This window comes from Camelus ferus, chromosome 3, assembly GCF_009834535.1.
Source record: "Camelus ferus isolate YT-003-E chromosome 3, BCGSAC_Cfer_1.0, whole genome shotgun sequence".
Classification (NCBI taxonomy): domain Eukaryota; kingdom Metazoa; phylum Chordata; class Mammalia; order Artiodactyla; family Camelidae; genus Camelus; species Camelus ferus.
The window spans coordinates 88,038,523-88,062,392 of record NC_045698.1 but is presented as its reverse complement, the minus strand read 5'-3'; the positions used below and the strand labels follow the sequence as shown (position 1 = coordinate 88,062,392).

Below are 23,870 nucleotides of genomic sequence, written 5' to 3'. Positions count from 1 at the left end.
ACCTGAAAGCTCAACATTTGTGCCCCCTGTTTTGAACCACTGAATTCTTAAATTTATTTGGCAATTTTCCTCTCATTCTTACAGAGGAAGAATTAGTTTTTCCAGGACAAACAGCCAAAATGTAAACAGTGGCTCATCACTGCCCCTTTCATTCACTCCTACCTGTACCATTTCCATCTATAACTCTTTAGATTCTTGGATGTAAGTGAGAAGTTTCTGATGCTGATGCACAAATAATCTTCTAATATTTATTTTTATTCTTCATTTCTTGGGTTGTTCATTTCTAAAACAGGAAAAAGGAAGAGATCAAACATGTGATTAGGATACCATCTTTGTCACAGAAGTTTCCATTCATTTCTTGTAGACTGTGACAAGAGAAGCTTTATATTTGTTTTCCACTTAAAATTCTTTAAAAGAAAAATTGGATATACTTCAAGTTCCTTCTTTATAGTGAAGTAGGAAGGTTGTTCTAGTTTTAACATTCTTATAAAGAATCTCTTCTTGGTGAAAGCGGGGGATGAATTTTTAAGTTACTTTCCTCCCATCAAAAACACTTTGAAATACTTTCCTTAATACTACCTTTACAATGTTGAGTTTACTGTGGACTTCTGTGTCCAACTGCCTAAACAAGGTCAGGGAAATATGCCCATGAAAGTTAACCTCTGCTGAACACAACCATGAAGTAGAAAAAACACGGGGAACATCTGTATTTTATACTGCCAATATGTTCTCTCTTATTCTGGAAGCACAGGATGCCTTTACTCTGTCAGCTGCAAAAATATTATCTCTCTGCAGGAATGAAACAAGTGTGGAATATATATTATGCTACCACATTACATGCATACCTAAGCAGAAAACAAAGAAAATAACCATTTAATATATAACTCAATTTTGCCTCCAGGGACAGATAAAAATTTTTATTATAATGCCCAAATGGTACAGCACATAAATATACATGGGAAATGTGAGAGGGCCAAGTCAGGTTCTTTTGGCTAGATGCTGGTGGCTAAAAATTTATCATCTAAACTTATCTTAATCTTACCCTCTTGGGGACATGAAGTAGGCTGTATTTTTATGAGGGCCAGGAATCTGGGGCAAGAGAGACCAAAACCCATCACTATTTTTTAGTAGATTGTTAATTTCTAAATGTTTATAGAAAATAACTATTGGCTGATATCTTTCAGTTTCATTTCAAACATTATACCTTATACTGTTTACTTAATAAACAACCAATATAGTAAAAAAAAAAAAAAAAGAAAAAGAAAGAAAAAGAAAAAAAAGAAAGAAAGAAAAAAGAAATAAACAGTAACTAAATTGGTAATTTAATAACTTCAGATGATTCTAGAGGTTTAGCAGTGTTTATTCTTTTCAAAATCAATAACTTTTCATTTGGAATCTGAAATGCACTTTAATGAGCATTCTGCTGGCAGTCAGTTTTATTCAGAATCTGAACTTACACAAATAAAAGTAACAGAGGCTTTTACCCAGATTACAATTCACAGTTAACTTTTGCAGACCACATGACCAATTTGAATGTATAAATCCCTGCAATCCCATTATATAGTTTCTTAAAATGTTTAAACACTTTTAACCAGAGAAGAGGTTATATAGGAAGAGCATTCTCGATGTGAGGAATCTGGATGTTGCTCAGTTATTTGCAACATGTCTGAAATGGCTCTTCTGATACTGGTTCTACCTTTGTAAGTCCATACAGAGCAGTACCATGACTTTCTTACAGGCAGTAAATTAAAAACATCCTGAAAAAATGCCACTAGCTTTCCACATAAGTTGTATTTTTATTGAATTATCAAAGTGAAATATTTGTCAACACACAAGACCCTACATTCACTGAATCTGTTTTAACTGACAATCTTCCGCACTATTTCTTCTCTATAAGAAACTTTTCAAGGTTATGTAATCTTATCCATGTAAAACTTATGAGAGATATCTTCCACAAAACAAGGGGCTAAATGTTCCTGTAATCCACATTGCTCTGCCTCTGTGCCCCAGACACCCAAGTAGCTCTGGAAGCCTCCAGAGGGTGTTCAGGAATGAAACTATAGTTTTTGGACTCATCACAGATGCTGTGATGCTGTCCTGTCTTGCACTAATGTTGCTTCCTGGGAGCATTTCAAAGCTATCACGCCCTTAATACACCAAAACTGTGCTGCATTCCTTTCATAGTTTACAAAAAACAATGACTTCATTATCTGTTATAATTCTGTCCCCCACAGGGCTCAAAAACTAGTCCTTGGGCCATGTGGGAAGTAGCACCAAGAAATGCCTCATCACCTGCCCCTCTCCCAGGGGCCTTATAACAAAACCTCTCTTTAAGCCAAAAAAAAAAAAAAAAAAAAAAGAGAGAGAGAGAGAGAAAGTGCAGAGGACACAGAAAGACATCCAGGTAGATTCCAATCCCAGTTTCTGCCCAGCTAGGGTCCCTTGACCCATCTGTAAATATTTGAAGATCAATGACCCTTATCAATGACTAACTTACTACTGCTTCGTGAATATTCCACCGCCACACTTACTGGAGAATAAAGCCAGCAGAGAGGAGAGCAACACAGGAGACAAAGAGAGGCCCCCACCCTCCTCATCTGAGCCTGAAACCAGCATCCACTTTTGGTCTCCTCAGTTGCATGTGCCAGTGAATTCCCCTTTTTGCTTAAGTCAAAGGTGGTTTCATGTCACTTGCAACGGAAATAATCTTGACTAATATACTAATAATTACCAAATTGTATTGGTTTACATAAATATCATTGCCTCAGGAACTTGAAACAACAAATCCCAGAGATTTCCAACCATGAAAACTCCAGCCTGATGAGTGATTTAATTAAACATGTACATACAGATCACTCCCCAAGCTATGTCCGTAGAAATGAGACAAATCTGAAGGAGACAGAAAAAACATTTTCACATTTTGAATCAATGTATTAAGGAAACGCCATGTGCCCAATGTCTAGGACTGAGAAGATAAATGATTCCATTTTATGTTGTTATTAAATTGTATTACTCTTCATTAAATTTAAATGCATTTAGAGGAATTAAGCTTATCAAAAACTTGGCAGCGTAATATAAGCAATGATTCTTTGTTTATTTGATGACATCCTCCTGTGAGTTGATTCACAATTTTAATTTTGGAAAACAGTATTTCCTTGATGGGGACTGACAGAATGATGTGAACTGCTACATCATTTTGCATGAAGTCATATTGATTGTGAAAGGAAACAGAGGCCAAGTGACTTAACCAATTTTTCAAGGAACACTGTGACAGTAATGGTTCTAAATTGTCAAAGGGATCATATCAACTTAAGAACTGAAATTAAACTTCAGGAGACCATCTCCTATTCTTTTGAAGATAAGCACAATGGAATTCTATAAAGAAAAATTCTAAATATCTTTAGTGGAAAAAAATCTGATTTTTAAAAAATAGGTCTAAAAATTATCTATCAATACCAAGCACCTATTTTGACACAATAGTAAGCAAGACAAATACATGAGAGAGCTTGTAACCCAGTGAGAGAGGAGGCATCAATCCAATCACAGAGGATTACAATTCTAATTGGGATAAATGTTATCAGACAACTGTACCTACCACCACAGAAGACAACACTAGATGCTTTATTCTAAACAGGCAGACCAAGGAAGGAGTTCATGAAGAAGTGATACTTGAAGAATGAATAAGCACTAAGCAGGTAAAGAGATAAAAGAGCATTCCTGTAAGAGGGACAAGCCTCTCCTTAAGAGTAGGGAAGGATGAGGTAAGATCAGAGCCCTGACAGGGCTGTGAGCCTGGAACCCAGGGAAAGGAGATGGAGAGTGCGGAGGGGGCAGGCTGTGCAGGGCTGGTGAGTTTCCTCCTAAAACAACAGGCAGACCTTGAAGGGTTTTAAGGAGTCTGGGAAGATCAGTGTTGCACTCCACCCCACAACCGACCCCCCCCCCCCAACAAATCACTTTGGCTTCAGGCTGGGTAATAAATAGGAGGTAGGGCCAGGATCCAGGCAAGGGAAAATGGTAGCGGGGCTTGGCTGGGTTGGAGTAGAGTTGAGGCCAAGACACAGAGAGGTAGAGAAAGTATCTGTCACAGCTGTTTATCTTCATCATGTATTGAAAATCAGCACCATGAAATCTGACTGAAACGTGTATTAGGCAAGGTTTCAAATATATTTAAAAAATAGACAGCATGATGTAATAAACCACTATGTACTCAACATCTAGCTTAAACCATGTCCAGCTCAGAGCTAATTCTTGTTTCATCAATATCCCCGCTCATTTCCATCCATACATATATATATACACACAAACACACAAACACATATGTATATATATGTAGAGAGAGAGAGAGAGAGAAACATACACACATATAGAGGGAGATGAAACAAGAATATAGGTTTGAAGTGTTCTAATTTCAATATATATACAGGATCTAGAATCCAAACAAGGATCACTCATTGCACTTCACTGTCCTGCCTCTTGAGCCCCCTTTGCCTTCTTATCTGTTATGACACTGACTGCCTTTGAAGAGTCCAGCTAATTGCAGGATGTCCTTTAATGTGTGTTTGTCTGTTTCCTCATGATTAAATTCAGGTGAAACGTTTCTATTACAGTACTGTTACATAGGTGATGTTGCGTCCTTCTCAGTGTATCACATCAGGAGCCGTATGATGTCAGCTGTACCATTATTAATGATGATTCTTTCACCTTTTCAACTGGCTCAATTCATATCCTGTAGACACAATCCATTACTGAGGAAACCAGACAAAGACTGCACAATATAATTTCTATTTCCCCACGAGCATCTTAATGCCAAGTGACATTAACATAGGTCATTTATACAGACAAAGCTTTGTCGGTTTTATTCACAAAAGGTAGATCTACATCATAAACAGGCACCGACAGGGAATGAATATCCTGCAGCAATTAGAAACTGGCACACTTAGAAATTAGAATCCTAAGAAGTAAAGCGTGGAGGTAAAGCCTAAGGCCTCAGGAACTAGACTGTCTTGTCAGGGAGGTCATCCTGGCCCTGCTCTCACCACCTGTGTGACCTTGGGCAAGTTACCTTCCCTTTCTGGATGTGCTTCCAGATCTGTAACATGGGTAATCATTGAACTCATCTAATATGGCTGGTGTGTGTACGGAGTTGCTATTCTTCAATGTCTGGCACACAACAAGCGCTCAGTGGTGTGATAACGATGATATTTCCAGTGAAGGGCCACTAAGCTCCATCTGTTGACTAGAGGAAGAACCTAGGTCTTCTTTATAAAAAAAAAAGTACTGTCTGAAACTTGGACCCTGTTAGAAATATAGTATGGTAAGATGTCATCATGTTTGCATAAAATCACTAACATCATCATCTAATGAGAACTACTTAGGTCAAAAGGGTTTGAGTTTAACAATCAGATGACAAGCATTAATATTTCTCCAATAATAAATAGTAATCTTAACAATGAAATGTACCCAATGTCCTTTCCCACTGAGGATTTTCTTACCTCCTGTTCATTAGTGGTAAGTATGTGACCTGTGACCTGTATCCAGTGAATAAGTGTATACATTATTTACACTCCCAAAGACCTAAATCACACATTAAAAAAGGCCTGCTCAGAGATCTAGACAAGGATCTAGTATAGTCTCAGAATCACTTCATAAATCTTACAATTTCAACTAGCTTTTAAAGTTTCCAAGGTATTTCTCTGATTAGGAAACTCAGCCACAGTATCTTTACTGACCATCTTGTATTTGCACATCTGTCTGTGTGGTAGTGGTGATGGCAGCCCTAGTTATTTCCCCAATTTTATCCCACTACCCTTTTTGGGAACAATTACTATCTTTTCCCTATAGGATTTTCACTGTTAGTTATTCATGGCTTAATACAATTATCCAGTTTTTAATGTATGTACTTTTGTTTTCCTTAAGTGAACTAATTATATTATCAAATATAACAAAAGAGTAATCCTTAACTTTGTGTTTTTATCATTTGATTTTTTTCCTAAAATGTGAAAATAACCAGAGTGGAAGTGTATACACATATATACATACACATACATAACATACAATGGAATACTACTCAGCCATAAAAAATAATACAATGCCATTTGCAGCAACATGGATGGAACTGGAGATTATCATTCTAAGTAAAATAAGCCAGAAAGAGAAAGAAAAATGTCATATGATATCACTTACATGTGGAATCTAAAAAAAAAGACAAATGAACTTATTTGCAAAACAGAAACAGACTCTCAGACATAGAGAACAAACTTGTGGTTAACAGTGGTGGGGGACAAACTGGGAGTTAAGAGATTTGCAGGTACTAACTGATATATATAGAATAAACAACAAATTCATGCTGTATAGCACAGGGAACTATATTTGATATCTTGTAGTAACTTATGGTGAAAAAGAATATAAAAATGAATATATGTGTTCTCCTGTATGACTGAAGCATTGTGCTGTACACCAGAAATTGACACTACATTGTAAACTGACTATACTTCAATAAAAAGTACATATATACCAAAAATTTATTTATTAAATAGAAAAAAAACTTTAGGATAGGGAAATGAAAAGAAAACATAAGTAGTAAAACATTGACTTTGGCACCATATTCCAGCTAGTTCAGGAGATGACAGAGCAGGGTAGAAACATCTAGAGAAAACAGAAATAGAGGAAGGGAGCAGGGAGAAGCAAAGAAGCAGAGGGAGGGAAGGTCCAATATGGCTGGTCCCTGAGTCCCCACCATCCCACCCTGCTCAGGGCTCAGAGTTGCTGCCCCACCCCCACCATTTCCATCACTCTCAAGCTTGCTTCCCTCAAGAGCCCCCTTTGGCTTCCTCCAGACCCAAAAATCTATGCTTCGTTGATTGCATCCCCAACTCAGTCCACCTACCAACACTGCCAAACACATACAGTACTTCTTTTCTTCTTTTTGTCTTTTATTTTTTCACCAATTCCTTCCATGTGTCAAAGTTAAATAACTTCTATCACAGGCATAAATTTTACAGTCACAAAATCCAGATGTAGAAACATAAAACTGCCTTTTTTAATTCCAAACTGACTTAACTCACAAGTCCCCATTTCCTCAGATGGAAGAATACCTAATTTTGTCAACTTAAGGAAAACTCAGGCATTTCTGTGATTTTTCTTCTCAGCTTCTTCGGATAAATACAAAGTCAATATGAATTTCACACTCTTTCTCATTTCCTTCTGTTCATTCCATCAAGCCCCTAAATGTGGGGGTAGGAGGATATAATTATAAGAGTGGAGCAGCACACGCTGCAGAGAAGAGGGGGTCAGTTCAGAAGAGACGACAGGAAATAGTCCAGTAAGTGCCCATCACAAGACCGATGAAGTGCAGGGTAGCAGAGGGACTATACAAGAGCACAGAGGGAGCCAACAGAACAAGACCTCAGCCACAAGGGGCCAGACAGCTCCTGACAGGGAATGACTTTTCAGTTTTATCTTCAGGGGTGAGTAGGAGTTAGTCGGTTTAAGAAGATGGGGCAGGAAGTCTCAGGGAGCAATTGCTAAGGTGTGGAATCAGGGAAAGCATGATAGGCTTGGGAAATGCAAGCGGCCCGGCGTGGCCGGAGCTCAGGGAAGGTTTAGAAGAACAGGTAGGAGGTGAGCCTAGAGAGGTGAACAGGCTGTACGTCAAGCCAAGGAACTGGGATTGGATTCTCTAGGCCAGGAGTTGGCAAACTGTGTGTGAAGTCCAGATCAGCCTGCTGCCTTGTTTTGTAAACAAAGTGTTACTGGGGCACAGCCAGGTTTGTCTGTGCAATATTCACCTCACTTTCACACAACAGCATCAGAGTCGGAGAGTTCTGACAGACACTGCCTGGCCACTGAGGCCTAAAATATTCACTCTGGCCCTTTACGTAAAATGTTTGCTGACCCTGCCCTAAGCCTTTTGAAAAATATATGCACTCTCTTTAAAAGAAAAAGTTCTCTTACACTTGAAGAGCCACTTAGAGATTTTTTGGTGTATTGTCATTTATATTTGTGCAAATCTAAAACTAGGTGTGTCTCAAGCTTGTAGCTCTTATATAACTATACAACATATATTACATATATCTTATATATATATAACTATATAACAAAAGACAGAGACTTCATTGAACTTCATCTGTCCCAAATGCCTCATTTTTGTGTACAAATTCTCTCTGCCTTCTTTTTTGTATCGGATTTTGATAATTATAATAGTGCCCATTGAAACAATGAAAACAAAAACACATGGGCAGGCAGTGAAATCAATTGTCAGTACTGAATTCTAAGGCAGCCATCCTGGGTGATCCCCAATTGCTTACATTTTTTCAGTGACATCTAAATAAAATCACAATCATTTGAAAATATCACAGAGAGCTGCAGATTCTGGATTACATGCAAAGCTAGTGTAGAAATCTGATACTTATTGTGGCAACAATATAGCTAAAAGCAGCGAGTCCAAACTAGGTAAGTTAAAAAGGCGGCAATGGGTTAGAGAAAAGAAGACAAATTTGAAAATACTCAATATCTGGATAAGACTCTAACATTGAATAGAGGGAAAGAAAGAATGTGAGGGAGGATTCAAGAATAACTCCCAGGTTCCTGGCCTGGGTATGGACATTCAGTGAGGTGAGCAAACTATGGGAGGGAAAGACAAAAAGTTCACCTGGGCATGTTAACATTCAAGCACCCATGAGACAAAGTCTTTATCCTGAAGGAGTTAGGTATATGGGATTGCACAGTCACGAGCAAGGGACTGGCTCAGACAAAAAGACTGGGGAGCTGGAAATAAGCGGTTGTTGAAGTATTTATACAGATGGGCTGGTCCACACATAGAGAAGCAGACAGTAAGAGAAGAGGAGAGCACAAAAGCTGCCTGTAAAGAACTAGTCATTAGAGGCAGCTGTATAAATAACCACATGAAGGCACCACAAATACTATCAGTTCAGGGTGATCTACGCTGATGGAGGGAAACTGTCATATACTTAATATGAAATGCCAATACAAGAATCACTTTTGCCTTCTGATGGGCGCACAGAGGAGAGAAGTGTTTGCAGAAGATTTACTTTTGTTCACTAAAACTTGGTTTGCTCTTCCAGAAGGCACACTTAAGTTGAATAAAAGGGCAAAATGATATCAGATGTGGCAGTCCCTGCTAGTGACTCACTCAATATGCACTCTCCCTCCTTCTTTACTAACAGATCCTTAACTTCTCTCAGAGTGTCAACACGCCCAGCCTCCTTTGCACCTATGAGTGACTATGTGACACAGTTCAGGTGGGTGAAATGTAAGTGAAAGTCACCAGACGGAACTTCTGGGAGGGCTTTTTAAAAGGCAGATAGACTCAGCTGACTGCACGATTGGTCCTCACCCTTCATCCTACCTGGAAACATCATGCTCCAGGCAGGACAACCATGTTGTGACCTTGAGGCCCCAAGGACATGGTGAAGATTACTGAGAAGAAATACAGGACAGTCCTGGGGGCTTCATGGAACCCCAGAATCAGCTCTAGACTTCCTATTTCCAAATATAAGAAAATTCTAATTCTTGTCACTGTTTTCTGTTTCTTGAGGTCTAGCGCAATTTCAACTCACCCCAAAGTCCTATTTCAAAAAATCTCAGGTAAAATCTCTCATTAGATAGCCTGTAAAGTTAATATATGTCCAGGAAAAAAAAGTTGGTTTCCACCTAGAAGCCCCAGGAAGTCTCTTGCCCCTGTTACCTGATTAAATAAAATAAGGGGGAAATGGAGGTGGGCACCCAGGAGAAAAGCCGGCCACCTTAGATGGATTCTCTTTAAGACTGGGTCCATCTAATCTCCACTTTCTAGCATCCTCCCCCATGTTTTTCTTTTTGGCTTGCTTTTTCCCCTCCATCCTTAACATAGTGGAAGAACAAAAGTGAACATAAATATGAATTACTATGACCTAGTAACCTTCAGTGGCAGTCTCACTTTCCATCCAATCAAGTATACATAGGAAAATGTACTGAACTATTAATCTGCACATCGTATTACCAGTGTTTCTTCCCCTATCATAAGCAAGTGGTAAGGTTAATGCCACCTTACTTCTGGGGAGCTTTGTGGTAAAAGCCTGAAGGCAAACACTACTCCCCTGGCCTGTTGTTTGGCCCCAAGAGCTTGAGTTCCCCCAGTGCATTATGCTGGAGGAGTGAGGCAGAGGCAGATGTAGAAGGAGAGAACAGAGACAGCGCTATACTAGAAAGGCACGGTGTTTCCAGAAACAGCAGGGACCCAGGTCCTACTCCCGGCAGTGCCTGGGGAGAGGACAGGGCCTCCGAGGGCAAGACCGTGTGGTGAAATGAAGGAGTCTGTACCCCGACAACAGGGCTCCCATTTTAAGAAAGACTCTGGCAGCCCCAAAAGAGCACAGAGAACCACTGCCTCCTGAGGTTCTGACAGCTTTGACAAGAGGACTACCATGATGAGCCAAGAATTAGGGGCACTTCCTCTATTTTTCAAGGAATCACAAAAGTCTCTGAGATACTGAGGGATGGAAAGAGAGTCACCAAATGACAGAGTGAATTTACTTCCAGCAAGTTGGGATAAGGACTCAGGAGAACGTCTTGCACACTAGTTAGTGATTCCACAGTTATCCCTATGCCTGTACCAGTTCCTCCTACTGGAGTCCGAGCCTTGACAGCACAGTCTCTTCAACCTGGTGCCCCAGACGCTGGCTTTTCTCCTCCTGCATGAATCCTACACTCACCAGGCTTTCTTGTCTCTAGTTTTGCTCAAGGCTCAGACTCTTTCCCTTCACAAAAATCTACCTGATCCTGAAATTATGTCATAATTTTCTCCTTTTCATCTCCAAATACTGGTTTGTGCTTCTCTTGGGATGTTTATCCTGCACGACCTTGTGCTATACTCTCCTATCTGCTCCCCAACTACATACACCTTTGAAAAATGTTACTGAACATCTATGATGCACTCAGAGGACAGTGACTGCTTCTTTCCCAAGTACCAACCATAGTACCATCCATTATTCATCCATCACAGACGCTCTGTGAGGGCCTGCCATGTCCCAGCCCCTGGAACACCACAATGAACAGGACACGGAGCCTGTCCTCGAGGTCCTGCCAGTCTGGGTACCATGGTCAAGGCTCACAGGTGTGAATATAAAAAATTCTCAGTGAGTGGTTATTGATATTATTTCTTAACATTTTAAAGCTTCCTTCAGCTACTTAAAGGAAATTAAGCAATATGGGGAAGATAATTATGTTGGGGAGATAATTCCTGATACTTCAGAATATGCCTCTAAGACTTGGTGGTGGGCAGGAGGCGGGGAGTGGGGGGTAACCACTACACTTACTAGAAATCTAAAATAGCAAGAAAACCTTATAAATGTGTTGTAATCACTTTCATTTTGAAAATACATCAATAAAAGAATTTTTATTTTCAAGACAAATGTGCAAATAAATATTTTATTCCTCTTCATTTGAAATCCACGAAAAATGATGAGATGAAGGAATTGTTGTCCCAAAGCTACTTTCTCTTCTCAGGGCTTATTTCATAGTCTTTCATTCCTTTCTGCTGTCACTGCTGCTTTGGAATTTGCTGTTATGTGTAACAAGACTCCATCACAAATGTTTGTGGGCGAGTCAAGAAATGTTCACTGGAGATCTTGGCACAGGCTGCAGTGGAGACTCAATCCCTGGCCTCCCTTCCCTCACTCCCATCCCATGCTCAGGCTCTCTTTCTCCTTCCCAGTTCTCCAATCTCCTGACTCCAGTAGCTCTTGGGGGCAAACTTTCTGATTTCAATCCCCCAAGTAAGTCACTCATCTTTTATCTTAGTGGGCTAATGAATGAAACAACACTGGCCTGGAATCCAGAAGCCCAAGCTGATTTGGTCATTTTTTTCATTCAACAAACATTTTTAAGCATTTTCTGTGTCCAGTATGGGGCTAAGCCTTGGAAGACAGTGATGAACAAGATAGTAAAGTCTCTGCCTTTAAAAAAATTACATTCTAATGGAGAAAAACAATAAACAAGTACACAGTAATCAAGAAGACTATAGATAATGACAAATGCTAAAAGAGAAAGACATGGGGCGCTGTGATAGATAGTATCTGTAGAGGTACTAGGAATATGCCTGCCAGAGAAGGCTTTTCTTATATTTAAGCAGAGACTTGATCCATGAGAAGGTACTACAGATTCCAAGGAAGAGCACTTCAGGCATCTCATTCTTAGATGAGAAAGAGGTCAATGTGTCTAAGGTACAGAAGACCAGTGTGGCAAGAAACAGCCAGCAAGATGGACAGGGATCCTATGTGAGGTCCGCAGAAAAAGATTAGCTCACGGAGGGACTAGTAGCCACATAAGGAGTTTAGATTTTAATCTAAGAGTATAGGAAGTATTTGATGTGCTTTAAGCAGAAGATTCTATTTTTTAGATCACTGTGCCTAATGGGTGGAGAGCAGAATTAGAAACACTAATTAGGAGACTACTGCCAAAATTCAGGAGAGAGAAGGGGAAGGATTCAATATTTTAGAGTTGGGGCTTGTAGGACTTAAAGACGGATCCCATGTATGAGGCGAGGGACAGTCACCAAGATGGTGCTTTTTTTTTTTTTTTTTTTTGGCTAGAAGACTTTAGTAGGTGATGCCCTTTACTGAGATGGAAAAGCATTCCAAGCCTAACTTCCCTGACCCTGAGCAATTTGTTCTCTTCAACTTTGAAACGAAGATATTGAGAGATAGAGGATATGGCCTCAGACACTTCTTCAGCACTAAAATATCAGCATTATTGGATAATTAGGACATGATATGTTTTTCTTGTTTCCTATTAGGAGAATAACAAAAGCTTTGGCAAAACAAAGGCTAGGCGCTCCATAAAGCTCCCACAAAACTCCACAAAACCATGTGACTTTGTCAAAGAGATGCTGTATGCCTCATTCTCCTCATCTGCAAAATGGGATCATAAACCTGCCTTGCTCACTGGACTGCTGGGAGGGATAACTAGTGATAAGATTATGAAGACCCCCCCCCAGATTATAATTATATATCCTCTTTTCATAATAAACTCAACACTTGCTCCTTCTCTCCTTTTACCCACTTCACTTTGTAAATATCTTGACTCAGCAACTTCTCTGTTTCCTGAGGATGAACTAATTCCAAGATCTGGCGTTCCCGGAGCAGAACTTCACCCATGTCCCTTCCTATGATAGTCGCTCAGCCATGACCTCTCTGCCTTCTCCCCTGGAGGTGACCACTGCACAAGGATAGCACCACAGACATCTCCAAGCCTGTGGACTCCAAGGTATCAACACTACGGTTTCCACATTCCAAATTCAGTTTGGCTTACTCACCTCTCCCTGCTTTCTAGCTCCAAACCACTGCCTGATGAATGGGGCTTCAAGAACTGGGTCTCAAAAGATCTGAGGGAATGCTTAGGCTGCTGGTGAGAGAGATCTCAATGCTGAAACTCCATCCATACAGCTTTTTGTTGCTGGAGACCTTATTACTTAAACCTTGGGTAAAGAGATGGGCCCACACTATGTTTTTAGTTACCAAAAACTAAAATTTTAACCACCATAAAAATCCACTGATGAAAAAAATCCCCTTCATTTTTAAAATTTATTCCTCTATTTTTCATTTATCCTCATCATCCATTTTTTTCATCTCAAAAAGAAACCTGTAAAGTAGAATTCGCCAAGTGTGCAGCAAAAAAAACCCGTTTTTCCAAGGTTTCTTGCAGACTAGACAGAAACCCAGGTCATGTCTGTAGTTTCTGCTATGGCAGCTAGAGGGCAGTGCATCTCTCTCTCTCTCTCCCTCCCCCGCCCCCTCCACATTTCCTCCCATCCCCCTTCCAGCTCTGGGCAGAGGGGAAGAGACACAATGGAGGGAAATATGCACAAGCACCACTGGAACAGAGGAGGAAGTGACTTGAAAATAAACAAGCAACACGAAGTTCACAGATCGCCTATCTTGGTCTTGCTTCCTCCTGGCTCACACAGCCTTAGCCGCTTTCAAAATCATCTAAACACATCCTTCACCTTTTCTCAGCCTGTTTCTCCATCCTCTCCCTACACCCAATTCTTTACATTCTTCCAATGTGAGCTCATCTCAGCCTCACCCTAGTGCAGATGTACTCAGCACCGCCCTGAATATGCCGACAGGCTTTCAACTTTTTCTTCCTTTCCAGCTCAGTGCTGGCCCCTGAGGGCCTGTGACCCTGACTGGTACAGGTGACTGTACTCTTACGAGGTCTTGGTGTGTGACAACAGGCAGACCATGTGGCAGAGCCTAGAGATCTGCTGCTGGAGGGCCGCCCAGCCCCGCAGGCAGGGAGGGCGTAACAGGTGAGTGAGCAAGTGACTGCTGGCGGACAGTGAGGCCGCTGAGTGCATGAGTGCATGAGTGCATGAGTGCTCCAGGTGCCACACAGGTCCCAGAAGAAACAGGAGCAGCTGGTTTCTGTGGGCGGGGCTAGGCGCAGAACTAGAGCAGGGGTAAGGGAAGCTGCAGTAACATCATCTTATACTCACAGAGAGTTTTCTGCCTTCAAAAACTCAGGCACAAAGACCATAGTGTTTCTGTTGCTTCAATTACAATCCCCTCTTTAGAAGCAAAGAAACAGCACACATGCAGGTTAAGCTGCCTGTTCCAATCAGACATACATTTCTAACAGAGCTCGGCTAGAATCCGCTGCTGGGGTGACAGCTTTACCTAAAACATAACTGGCCTGTATAAAAACATGTACCAGGAACAAACTTGTCATGTGGGATAGTATCCCTGACAGGGGTTAGCAAGGTGAAGGTAAGATTTCTCATCATTTCAAAACCATTAGAGCCCTACCAAGGTCCTTTTGTATATCCAGGTACTCCCTGGGAGGGTCAAGGGAAGAGATCACAGCTGAGACCTTGAAGAAAGAAAAGGTGATTAAGTAAGAGGGCTTACCCTCTCCCATACAAGACCCTTTGGGCACCAAGCTCTTGTGAGAGGTTTGAAAGCTTGGGACAGCCTCATTCTCTTCCCTTCCCTCCTCCTAGATGAGTGTTCTTATTACCAGGATATTCTCACTATAACAGCTTGCAGTGAGGACACTGCAGCCCAGCCACTAGAGGTTTTTGCCTGCAGGAAGCTTTTTTATTGGTAACTCAAAGACAAAACGCTCTAATAGCCTTCCCCACTTCCCTCCTATAATTTTAAGGAAGAGAAAGAAAAGATAAAAAATGAAAGATATCCTAGTGGTCACCTCTAGTCTGGAATGAGAAATCAGTGTTTTAGTTTTGCTTTTAAATTGATTCTTCTTCTCTAAAGTATTTCTTCCAAAATAATACTAGAAGAGAAGGTATATTCTCTATTTTTATATTTACTCTAGTATTTTGATACAACTTTGTGACTCCTTTTTGAATTTCTCTGTGACCTAGATCAAGCTGCCTTGTTTCAGGTTCCACCGTAGTAAAAATTAAAGTGTAGCTTCCATCAAATCACACGTGTCATGTGGGTTGATGAAGTAACTACAGTAAGACCCTAGTGACAGAGTGGGTAAAACTAAACTGTACTTGTGTAAGATGTTAATATCTAGGTGTCTTGGCGACACTTCCTGAAACTACCTGTCAGAGTTTGTTCATTTTTCTTTTAGTTAGCGATTACTTTTCTTTTACTTAAAAATAAATAAATAATAACCTGAATAGACAGCCAGAGTACATGCTAAAGGTGATATGAGTCACGAAGCTTGTTCCCAGGTAGAGATCACATTTCTTCTTTTCCCTGAAGAAATGTTTCATCCGAGAATACATCCAAGTAACTGACTACTTGCTGGCCTCTTGGATACATCATTGATTCTTGTGAATTGTCCCTTGAAGACACGCTTCAAGATGGCACACTCAGCACATATGTTTACTTCTACTCCTTCACAGAAATCACAGGGCATTTATGGTAAAGAAATACAGCAGCCACAGCCCTGACACCAGTTTGACCGGAAGGAAGGGTATCAGTGAGAAATATATTTTGAGACATTTCTTGGCAATAAGAAAGAAGATGGGACCATTATTATTGGATAAACCAGAGTGAGGGAAGCTAAACCCAGAACACACCTGGAAGAAGACTGCAGCAGAGGTGGGAGCCACACCTTATGGCAGAGTCCTAGGAGATCATATATATATATATATATAGATGATGAGAAATAAGAGCAGAAATTGGATGCAAAGCAGTCATTAGTGTAATTAAAGTACTGTTAGGAAATATCTTGTCCAGGTAGCCTCCCCCACCCCACTCCCATCCTCTTGTATGAAAGCAATTAGAGCAGAAGAACGGCTGCCTTCCTACTCCACACACACACACCCTAAAGGAAAACCTTCCTGCGAGTGTCACCCACTGGCAGATGGTCAGGAGAGATGCTTCTAAGAGAACAAAACCCATGAAGCAGCAAGGAAACACATAATGGTCATCTGTAGGATCACTAACACTCAAATCCATAGCCAAGATAAGAGATTTGAGAAGGGTCTCAAGGGGACTTTTGAAGTCGATGAAACTTCTCTATCCTGATTATGGTGGTAGTAACCTAAGGGTATTCACTTACAGAAACATCAAACTGGACACCTCTAAAGGGTGAATTTTACTGTATATAAATTATGGTCCAATAAACCTGAACTTAAACAGAGAAACACCAACCAGAAAAGGAAAGAAGCTTAAGTTGTTGACATCTGACTTAGTCTGCAGCAATCCTGGAGAGTTTGTCCCCTTCCGTGACAGCACGAAGAAATGGCAAGCAGAAAGGCTGGCAGTAAGATGGCCCCATCGACATGGAAGTAGAAGGGAGATAAAGTCCTACATACACTGAGGACACATAAGCACCAGACAAGGGCCCTTATTTTATTTAATTCACAACACTGTGGGTACGACTACCCAGGGAGATGTCCCTCATCCCCCTAGATAGGACTGTTTGGGGATGTCTTACATCAGCCAGGGACATCTAGATAGGTGTTCAATAAATGAGAACTAAAGGTCATGGAAACAAAAATAAAAGAGGCTTCTTATTTAAAAAAAAAAAAAAAAAAGAACCAGTAAATAAGAAATGGTTACTGGAAATTTAAAATACAGTTGCTAAAACTTTTTATAAGTAATAGAAGGGCTGAAAATAAAATCAAGAAAATCTACTAAAATGATCAAAAAAGAAAGAAATCAAAAGTATGAAACATTAAAATATAAAAAGTTAAAAATAGAAGATCGATATGAGAACTCCTACACCCAGCTAACCAAGGGGTCCAAAGACCAAAACTGAAAAAATGCACAGGAGAAAATAATTAAAGCAACAGCAGTTGATGAATGGATACACAAAATGTGGTTTATACATACAATGAAACATTATCCAGCCATAAGAAGGACTGAAGTATTGACATAAGCTACAACATGGATCTTAAAGACATTACACTAAATGAAAGAAATGAAGTACAAAAAGCCATATGATTCCATGTTTTATGATATGCCTATGATAAACAAAGCCATAGAGACAGAAAGTAGATTAGTGGTTGTCAGGGGCTAGGGGAAGAGAGGACTGAGGAGTGACTGATAATGACTGTGGAGTTTCTTTGGGGAATAATGTACATGTTCTGAAACTAGACAGTGGTTATGATTGCACAACTTTGTAACCATACAAAAAATGGTATGCTTTCAAAGGGTGAGTTTTATGGCATGTGAATTAGATGTTAGTTTGAAAAAAAGAAATAGAAAAAATTCTCAGAACTCAAAATACAACAGCAAAAGAAAAACATAAGATTTAAGACTGAGTATTAAGCAGAGTTAATATATAGATTCTTATTTCCAAATCCATCCCTATGGAATTGAACACCAAAGAAAAAGAAAAGAGGATCTAAAAAAGCACCAAGAAAAAGTTATTTATAGAAAAGTTGAAATAAAATTGCATCAAACTTTTTAGCTATAATACCTCTAGAAGACAATGGAACCACAGCTTTTCATAGTTCTGCAGCAATATGTTATTGACCAAATTAGAAGAGCAAGTCAGACATTGACGAGAATATCTGCTAAGAAAGTACCCTCCATTCAACAAAGAGTATATGATTAAGAAGCTGACCTGTCAGTAAAGTAATGGAAATATTTGTGTTTCTAGTCTCCACAAAAAAAAACTAAGGCAATTAACAACTTACAATTTAAAAAAAATTGTTCAAGAAACCAGTGTTCAAATACTAACAAGTAAAGTGTGGTATAATTTTGAAGAATTTGCTTGTGCAGAAATAGAACCAATGTTTGGAACATGCTGCCTCGAAGTGTTTAGTGACAGAGGATTACATTCTCTCTTCTAGGGGTTAAACAACTTCACTTGATTCTGCACTTACTATTTCTATAGTAAAAATATGAAAAGTGATGTTTATTGATAAAAAGCTACAAATGTAACTGATAAAGGAAATGTACTAGATATGGGGAAGGAGTAGAAGTTGAAGAAAAATTCCTCATCTTTCAGAGTGAGGAGGCAATAGATACTGTTTAAATAATATGTCTGGAGTAGAAGAACAGGCAAATTACTTTAAATTATAGTCATAACCATCAAAGACCAAAAAAAAGAAGCAATTAAAAGTGATTTCCTCTGCGGAGGGTACTGGGACCTGGGATAATAGATTTTCATTTGTTGTTTAATGCCTTTATATATTGTTTGATATTTTGTTTTACTACATGCAAGTATGACTCTTATTAATTAAAAAAAAAATAGAGAAAGAACAATTCCCAGATCTGCAAACTTAACTGACTGTCATTGTTCAGAATACTTCCAGCAGCAATATACAGAAAACTTGACCAAGAGTGGCTTAAATCATGACATTTATTATTTCTATTAAAGAGATCAAGGGGTCAGCAGAGTGGTTTGGTGGCTTGCTGAGGTTAGGGAAAACCCAGGCTCTTTCCATCTTTCTGTTTGGCCATTAACAGCACAGGCTGTGGTCTCCCCTTGTGATCCCACCACGGCTGCTGAGCTCCAGGCATCAGTCTTCTCACCACCACATCCCAAATCAGGAAGGAAGTCAGCAGAGACACAAAGGACTACCTCCTACGGGCTGATCTCCTTTTACTTCTCTTCCAGAAACTACCATCCCTTCTCCCTCCAACTCATTCAACCCCTACTTCCCTTACATTTCATTGGCCAGAATTACATTGCCTTTTTGTCCCTAAACCATTCACAAGCCGAGGCGTAGTTGACCATAACTGGATTAGGCCAATCATATCTCATCATCCAGGGCTAAGCACATTGCTCCTTGAACAAAACCAGTCTTCCTTAACAAGGAAGAAGAGAGGATTGACTGTTGGATAGGCAATAACAGGGTCTACCACACTGAGCAGCCAACAAACTAACCAGTTACTGTCCCTCACAAGGAGAGGACTGCCAATCAATCTGTCAGAATCGCAAAGTTCGGATTCTCTCATACAAAAGTCTGTACAATCTTGAGCCTTAATCCTGTGTTGATTTAACGTGTATTAATCTTTCAAGATAAAACCCATTAGTCATGTACTGGCATCTGCAAATTAACACTGGCTTCTAGGGAGGAACTCTTGAGAGAAAAAAAAATCACATCACTGCATTTTTCAAAGGCTCAACATCAAAAATTTATCAAGTGTAAAAACCCAGTCTGTTTGATACTGTTAAAATGATTAATTTTACAAATAGCTACTAGAAATAAGGCATATCTGACAACCTGAAGAATTAGAAGAGGAAGCAAATGTTTTCCTTTCTGAATTAAAAAAAATCAGTCCCATCATTTCCATTTTTCCTCCGTTATCATTTTAGTGTTTCTCGCACATTTCTTAAGTCAAAGACTTTCTTGTGGATTCCATATATCAAGATGGTTATTGGCTTGCTCTTCAGCAGCTCTATCACAGCTGATTTACTAATATATCCCACAGACTTTCTGTGAAATGTATACAGCAAAAGCCTGTAGTGCCTCGTAATTCCCACCTACTTTAAGTTAAAGACTTAATGCATAGATGGGATCTGACATATGAGTGTTGCTCACCAGTGCACTGTCAGAGCAGGTCTGAATCATTAGCACCAGCAGCTCTTCTTTCCAGATATTAATACCTTATATCATAAATGTCAAGCACAGCACAATGCAACCGGAGAGCCTCCTAAAGGAAGAGCACCTATCAATCATGGAGGTTTCACTCTATTTTCCTTCCATTTTACTATCAGAAAATAAACCCAGGGTGGTGAGACTTAAAGTCTTGACCTCCTCTTATTTACTGCATATTGCTGCACCTTCCCTGAAGCTGTCCCCTGGAGAGAGGGCTGAGAGGGGAGGAGACTGCTCAGCTGGGGAGGGATAATGACACGTTCAGAGGGCAGAGGAGTCAGTGGAAAAACAACACCTCACAGCCGCATTCCGGGTGGTTCTGTGCCCTCTACCCATGACTCTGCGCTGCGTGCTTTGGAGACATGGAGACTGGGCAGTTGTAGAATGCAGGCCCGTGGAAAGGGGGTGTTTCTATCTGGATTATCTCAGCTCCCGCCCTAGTCTCTTTTCTGGTTAGAGAACAAGTGTGAGAATGAATATTGTAATAAATTTTAATGAACTTGCTGAGGGTACCAGGCCCTAAACCAACACCCTATTCAAACCAGGCCCTCTCTCTATAGTTAGCAAGGCCACCTCTGACCCCACCTCCAATTATAGGTATGCCTCTTCTAGCTGCAATCATAGGATCTTTAATTTTGAGATAAGAAAGTCCCTCCTCCCCCCCAAAAATTAATTATTCTATCTCTAGAGTACTTTGGGTATATTGAGCTGAGGTCAGTTTCCTTGAAACTCCTGTCACTTCATCTAGTTTCCATCCTCTGGGGTCCCACTGGGCAGTTCTATCTCTTTTTTCTCTTGGAAGTCTTTTGTGTATTTGAAAAGTGCTCTCAAACCTCCTGTAAATCAAGCTGACCCGCCTCAGGCTCTTTAACTATTCCTCCGATGACAAACTTTCACATTTCAGTGTCTCATCTAAGGCACAGTCTGCCTCTCCCTCTTAGAGTTCTCCCGAACAATGAATAAAACACAAGAGCGGCAACAACAGTAATGAGAATACTTAATATTTCTTGACCATTTATTGTATGCCAGGCACTGTCATGCATTTTATATTTATCATTTTATTCCATTCTTAGAAAAGTACCATTCGGTACCTGGTTTTACAATTTCCAAATTATAATGAAAAAATTGAAATTCGTAGACATAAATTACTAACCTCAGGCCCACGCAGAGCAGAGCCAGAGCTCTCTGGCCGGGTGCCATCTTGTGCTCCAGAGCCAGGACTACCCCTTCCTTATTCTAGAGTACCTACTTTGATGAATAAGGCCAAAGACTGAACATACTATTTTTGTTGATTCGTTGAGATTATTTCCAAATCTCTATCTTCAGTCCAAATCTCTCTCTTGGGTTCTAGATTTTTATCCAACCGCCTGCTGGACATCACCACTTGGACAACACCTGATCACCTCAAACTCAACATGTCCCAAACTGAATACATCACCTTTTCTCCCAAATATGTTCGTGTCCTGCTGTTCCCCCAAATCAGAAAATGGTTTCGCTGTCAACTCATTGGTCCCAAGACAGAAGCCTGAGAGCCACTCTTAAATCTTCTCTTGCCGCCACATCCAAACCATCGCCAAATCCTTGATTCCCCTTGTGTGTATTTCTCAGCTCTGCCCACTTCTTTCCACCTACCCTGTCGCATACTGATCACCATCTCTCACCTCAATGACAGCAACAGCCTCCTGACAGGTCACCAGGCACCTAGCTGTGCTCCCTCCTGCCTCCTGCCTCCTCCCTCCTCTACACTGAAGCCAGTGGGGACCTTCCAGTAGGAAAATCTGAGTAAGTCACTTCCTTGCTTAAGAATTTTTTTATTTGTCATCCCACAAAAAATAATATCCAAGCTCTTTAAGTGACTTGCAAAACCTTTCCAGACCTACCCCAATCCTCCCTCTCCAATTTCCTCTCATTATTTCCCCCACCCTGGATGTCACAGTCTAAATGAGCCTCCTCCCATTTCTTCATTATTTTATGTCATTTTCCCTCCAGGCCTTTATACCTGCTGTTCCCTCTTCCTGGAGCATCCTTTCCTCTCCCTATTGCTTCGTAAGCCAACTCCTGCTCATCCTGCCCACTTCAACTTTAATGTCACTTTTTCATAGTAAACTTCCCTGAATGTTAAAGCTATGTATCCCCTAGCATACTGTCTTTATTTACTTTCTTTCTTTCTTTCTTTATTCAATTATTTCCATAAGGAGAGGAATTATGTCTATCTTGTCCATCACAAAATCCCCAGCACTAAACAAAGAAGGGGAGCAAAAAAGAGCCTTGAAAAATATTCGAACGGATGAACGGAGGACTAAGTGACAATTAAAAGCCTGCTCTACAACAAGGATATACTGTACAGCAGAGGGAATGTAGCCAATATTTTATAATAACTATAAATGGAGTATAATCTTTAGAAATTGTGAATCACTATATTGTACACCTGAAATTTATGTAACATTGTAAATCAACTCCATCTCAAGAAAAAAAAATCCCACTCAAATTTGGTGAACCGAAGCATGTCTCCTTCAACACATGTGTGAGAGGTTGGTAGTTTGGACTCCAGAGAGGATATCCCATTTATTCCTCACTAACCTTCATGCTGTGAGGTTTAGTTCATCATTTCAGGTTGCTCAGATGTTTTGGGTTCCTGATTCTCTCTAACCTATCCTCTAGTACATTAGCTATCACTCCAATTTAATGTTACCTGAAAACTGGACTAGCATACCTTCTGCATTTTCCTTGGCAAGGACAGAGCCTAGTGATGCCCATTAGGGACCCCTCCATTAATCAGCACCCATTGGCTATATTATATACTAATTCAATCAAATACAAACACTACAATTTTTCATCATCCTCAAGAATATCATGTGTAAGCTGATCAAGAGTCTTGATGAAGTCCAAATAAAGGTTACTCTAATTCTCTAATTCCATGATTCTCAATTTTTTTTTTTTTGGATTATCATACAAACAGCTAATATTCAGATAATGTTCTCTGGGCATACTCAAGTTTTCGTGAAATCCCAGAAGCACAACTAAAACTCCACCTCTTTCTTTTTGCTGCCATTAAAGAAATCACAGTGGCGAGCCAATGGGTGACTGAGGTGTAACGACAGATCTAGCAGGAGTCCTGGCTCTTCTGGAGCTGAAGCTCAGACCCATGCCTGGCAGCTAACCAACAGAGTGGTCACTGCAACCTCCAGGGCATCGGTATAATCCATGTTACAGCTGTCAGTTCTCACCTCTCCTCCAAAAAGAATGCAGCATTCCAGATCCCTTCCCTCTGGTCCTGACTCAGCACTCAGCTCACATGCTACTTTATTTCTTTCTGACATAGTCCCCTGCTAGCCTCCAAAGATACTGGGATGAAAAGAACTATGTGGTTAAACTGACTGTATTAAAATCAGTAAAACTAAAATGTGCAAGTAACTTTTACCCGGAAAACTAGGTATCACATCAAAACAACTGTACTATGATACAATGCATCACCCCTACTACCCTAGATGACAGCCTCTGAAGTCCTAGAATTGCATGAGGTGATGAATACCAGCATGGACTATGTCCATGAATGAAGCAGAGATCAATGAGACAGATGTCATCCATAGCACAGTCAACTGGCTGCAGGGGGCATCACAGCAAGTCAGATGGAAAAAATATGTGTTTGTTCTGCAACAATACACTTGAATTGCTGGTACTAGGTAAGGTCCCTGGGGCAGAGTTCTCAAAGAAAACCGGAAGTTGAATTCCCTAAGAGAATGGGTACAGAGTTGGGATATTGTAACATTCCATTTCTAATATATCAGGCTTTATGGACTGAGACCCTACCTATACACTCGTAGTCAGACCAGCAGCA

At 40.3% G+C, this 23,870-nt stretch overlaps 1 protein-coding gene across 2 annotated transcripts in view; it reads right to left on the bottom strand.

Moving 5' to 3' along the window:
• Nucleotides 1-23,870, bottom strand: part of MEGF10 (multiple EGF like domains 10) — a 243,698-nt gene that overhangs the window by 187,575 nt on the left and 32,253 nt on the right. Inside the window, exon 1 of one of the 2 annotated variants that reach the window (XM_032476626.1) lies at nt 163-264. The exons of the other annotated variant lie outside the window; for it this stretch is intronic. The gene's annotated coding sequence lies outside the window, so the exon portion shown is untranslated. Of the gene's footprint in view, nt 1-162; nt 265-23,870 lie in introns of those variants that run through there. 2 annotated transcript variants of the gene reach the window in all.